Below are 5,000 nucleotides of genomic sequence, written 5' to 3'. Positions count from 1 at the left end.
AGTCTGTGAACAATAAAAGTAAATACATTATAAAAAGGAATTCACAAAATTACAAGGAATAATTAAAAATTAATGGTTTTAAAAAGAAAAAGCAGAAGTTAAAAGTTAAAAAAAAATACGTTAAAACACTGTAAAAAGAGAGAGAGAGAACTAAGACACCAACCATCCAAGGCAAAAGACGAAGAAGGAATAGCAAAACCTAACGTCCCAAACAAAAAGTCAGTTATGCCAAATACAGAGGGGAAGCCGTGGTGTGATTGTTCAAAGAGGGAACTAGCCTTTTGATAAGTAATGACTCCAGAGTAGTTAGATGATCTGGGTCCTTTCGTTTGGTTTAGATTTTGTTTACCTTCTTTTAGACCGAACTATGCCAGATTTTTCCTTCCATTTGAGGTGCTGTTTCAAAGACTTATTAAACTTGATGTGGTAAAGAATACAGGTAACTTACAACAGAAAATGTCTGCTCTGATACATAAAACTTATTCCAATTTAAGAACAACCTGGACACCATTTTTTAGAAAAAAACGATTTGGAGATACTCTTGGCCCTGAAAAAACGAGATGACATAGTGATTTGCAAGCCTGACAAAGGCAAGGGAGTAGTTATACTGAATAAGAATGATGGTGATCCTAACTTTCTGGATATATATAAACGAGAAGATAGAATTAATAGATTCCTAAGAAAAATAAAAAATTATAATATTATAGATGATGCTACCTATCAAAAACTTTTTGTTACGGGTTCTTCCTTTGGTATTTTATATGGTCTACCAAAAATACATAAACCAAATACCCCTGTCAGACATATTATGGCCGCCTACAATAGCCCATCGTTCTCGATCTCTAAGTATTTAGCTGGTTTACTCTCTGAATGTAGTATTAATGAATATACATTAAAAAAACGGGTACGACTTTCAACAACAAATTATCAACCAGGATGGTGACTATTTCATGGTCAGTTACGATGTTTGAATCACTTTTCACTAATGTACCATTAAATGAAACAATTGATATTATTTTAAACAAGATTTTTATCAGCAATGATACTCTGTTTTACGGTTTTAATAGGGCTATTTTTAAACAATTTCTGGAACTTGCTGTGCAAGACTCCATGTTTGTTTTTAACCAGCAACTCTATTCGCAGGTCGATGGAGTTGCTATGGGATCCCCTCTAGGCCCCATTTTTGCAAATTTTTTTATGTGTGACTTAGAAACAAAATTTTTAAATCAATGTGAGTCTTCCTTTAAACCAGCATACTACAGGAGATATGTAGACGACACTTTTGCTCTTTTTAAGTACCCTTGGCAAAGCGCACAGTTTCTGGAATATATTAATCAGCAACACCCAAATATTCAGTTTACGATGGAGGTGGAGAACAGAGACAGTTTGCCATTTCTCGATATCAATATTACAAGAAGTAATTCTGAATTCACCACAGCTGTCTATAGAAAAAAAGACCTATACTAGTTTAGCTAACAACTATTACAGTTCATGCCAAAGAACCTTCAAATTAAACACCATTTATACTCTTGTCCATAGAGCATTAAAATATTCGTCTAACTGGCCAACTTTCCATAATGAAATAGAATTTTTATTAGGATTTTTTCAGAAAAATTCCTATCCCAAAGACGTAGTCCTTAGAGTTATCAATAAACTTTTAACCAAATTTCTCCAGCCACCGTTGCCCAACTTTGATGTTCCTAAGAAACTGTTCTTTGCTTCCATCCCTTTTGTGTTTGATACAAAATTCTCACGTAGACTAACACAGATCATTGAACAAGAAATTCCCTGTCTTCAGTTAAAACTTATTTCTAATAATCCATGCAGGATAGGTTCTTTTTTTCAGCTGTAAAAAAGATCGCTTGCAATCCTTCATGAGATCTAATGTTGTATATAAATTCACATGCCCTGGATGTCCGGGCTCTTACATCGGATCTACTCGTAGGCTACTGCAAGTGAGATATTGCAGCCACATGGGTTTCAGTTTTTCGTACAGGCCAGAGAATTAAGCAACCAGAGTTTTCTAACATTAAAATCATGCTGCTATATGCAAAATAGAGGTCTTGAAACAGCACTTCTCTATTATTGGTTATACAAAGGACCCAGATCATCTAACTACTCTGGAGTCATTACTTATCAAAAGGCTAGTTCCTTCTTTGAACAATCACACACGGCTTCCCCTCTGTATTTGGCATAACTGACTTTTTGTTTGGGACGTCAGGTTTTGCTATTCCTTCTTCGTCTTTTGCCTTGGATGGTTGGTGTCTTAGTTCTCTCTCTCTTTTTACAGTGTTTAACGTATTTTTTTTAACTTTAAACTTCTGCTTTTCTTTTTAAACCATTAATTTTTAATTACCTTGTAATTTTGTGAATTCCTTTTTATAATGTATTTCTTTATTGTTCACAGACTGATGATGCACCGAGAATTGTGTGCGAAACGTTTTTTAATAAACTATGGCATTCTACTAATGTATCATGGTACCCCCTGAAGTATTGATATATATGATATATATATATATATATATATATATATATATATATATATATATTGTAATATATATTATACAAAGATATCACAAAAATACAAGCAAAATCTACTTTTATATAGTAAATATGTAAAGACAATAGGTAATATACAGGCAAACACGCCCTCCTATCTACACATCCAAATATTCATTTTTATTTTGGCACACATACTAATTCGTATCTGATTACCCACTACAGTTATACATTTATGTACGCCATTTTTCTTCCTTGAATTGCAAACCTTCCATCGTGGATTTCCAGATGAATACACAAGCAATTACAACCCTAATCCATTTAAATTTCAATATCCATACAGGTGTAATTTTATTCTGAACTTACCTGCCATCCAGTGCAATCAATGAGATGCCCCTATTCACACCCAGGTAAAGACGATTGAACTTTCGCCTAAATTCACAAGCAATCGCGACCAATATCCCCCTTTCTTATATAAAAAAACCTCCCACTCCTCCTTCAGGACTTACCTGCCATCCAGTGCAATCAAGGAGATGCCCCCATTTAAACCCAGGTAAAGACGATTGAATTTTCGCCTAAATACACAAGCAATCGCGATCAATATCCTCCTTTCTTATATAATAATAAAACCTCCCTCTCCTCCTTCAGGACTTACCTGCCATCCAGTGCAATCAAGGAGATGCCCCCATTTAAACCCAGGTAAAGACGATTGAATTTTCGCCTAAATACACAAGCAATCGCGACCAATATCCCCCTTTCTTATATACGTAATAATAAAACCTCCCACTCCTCCTTCAGGACTTACCTGCCACCGAGTATTGTCGAGGAGGTGCTTCCGGGCGTCCCAGGAGCAGGCTTGGCAGTGGCGGCGTTGGCCTTGGCCGCCGACTGGCCGCTCGACTTGGCCGCTGTGGACGTCTTGTGGCCGAGTTTGGTGAACATGGGCATGGTGATTGATTTCTTGATGATGACTTCCTTTCAGAGACTTCTCACGAGGGGAAATGACCTGCCGGGGGACACGGCGCCGGCAGGAGCAACAGCAGCAAGCAGTGGCAGCAGCAGCAATAAGCCCTTAGGGGTAGGAAGTGTGGACTTCCTGAAGACGCCTCTCACGAGGAGGAAATATATCTGCCGGAGGACGCGGCAGAACCAACAACAGCGGCAACAACAACAAGCCCTTGGGTTGGAAGAAAGGGACGACGTCTGGGGGAAGCAGGGACGGCAACGCTGGACAGAGTTCGTCGGGTCAAACGCTATCTAGTAGACCGGGGCGGGGGGCAGCAGGTCAATCTCAGTCGAGAGCTAGACTCAGTTTCCTTCTTCTTCTACGGCTCTTCTCACCAAAACCGTCTCCTACCCGTCACGCGCTTGTCACTCACTCACTCAGAGGCAGGCAGCCAAGCAGGCAAGGCTTTTGTTCCGATACAGTATACTCCAAGGAGCTGCCTGTACGGACAGAGGATGAGGATTTCAGTACAGTATACTCAGGGGAGCTTAACTGTACTGAAGATGGCGTGGTTGTTGCAAAGAAGAGTTGGAAGCTTTCTCTCGCACTTCAGTTGTTGCAGAGGGAAAGTTAAAGAGGAGGATAGCCACCGTTCTGATGCTAACCTTCTGTTAGGTAAATCTATTCAGTTCATTTTTTATCCACAAGAAAATAAGGGAGAAAAGATAAGTTAGGAGATAAAACATCATATCATCATGGTGTTTGTTTTCTAAGTTATAGAGCATGAATGTTCATCAACAATATAGTCTTCTTCGTCAAATAAAAATATATACAAACAAATTTCGAAAATAGGGATTTTTGAACTTTTTTTTACGCTAGTGAATTTTTTATGATACAAACGGTCACTGACCCTTTATTAAGTGCATGTGCAAAAAAACACGCGCACAACACACACACTAACACACACACACACACACTATATATATATATAATATATATATATATATATATATATATATATATATATCTAGTTTTTAAAACCTGAACTTAAACCGAAGGATATACGAAAATATCTTATGCTTTAAGGTATTTGGCTGAATATCTCTTGTTGGGAATTCTAGAGATTCATGCGCTCTATATATATATATATATATATATATATATATATATATATATATTATATATATATATATATATATATATATATATATATATATATAAGCGCATGAATCTCTAGAATTCCCAACAAAAGATATTCAGCCAAATACCTTAAAGCATAAGATATTTTCGTATATTCCCTTCGGTTTAAGTTCAGGTTTTAAAAACAACAATATATCACAATACATAAAACCGATTTTTATCATTCACTATTGATATTAACATCCTAACTGCATTTATATTATATATATATTCACACATACACACATATATACATATATATACACACGCAAACACACACAAACCATGCATGCAATAAGGAAAATGGTGTAAGTCCTCACACTGAGAAGAAGGAAGTTTTGGTTGATCATTTCAAATATGATTGCAAAATTGCTAT

General features: G+C 36.6%; 1 protein-coding gene across 4 annotated transcripts in view; it reads right to left on the bottom strand.

The window, feature by feature from the left end:
* LOC135215102 (ubiquitin-conjugating enzyme E2 W-like) overlaps nt 1-5,000 on the bottom strand; it is a 405,544-nt gene that overhangs the window by 117,760 nt on the left and 282,784 nt on the right. The window contains exon 2 of one of the 4 annotated variants that reach the window (XM_064249577.1): nt 3,305-4,126. The exons of 2 other annotated variants lie outside the window; for them this stretch is intronic. The gene's annotated coding sequence lies outside the window, so the exon portion shown is untranslated. Of the gene's footprint in view, nt 1-3,304; nt 4,127-5,000 lie in introns of those variants that run through there. One more of the 4 variants, XM_064249581.1, reaches the window with a different exon arrangement.

This window comes from Macrobrachium nipponense, chromosome 19 (assembly GCF_015104395.2).
Source record: "Macrobrachium nipponense isolate FS-2020 chromosome 19, ASM1510439v2, whole genome shotgun sequence".
NCBI lineage: Eukaryota > Metazoa > Arthropoda > Malacostraca > Decapoda > Palaemonidae > Macrobrachium > Macrobrachium nipponense.
The sequence above is the reverse complement of the archived record's forward strand: the minus strand, read 5'-3'. Positions and strand labels throughout refer to the sequence as shown.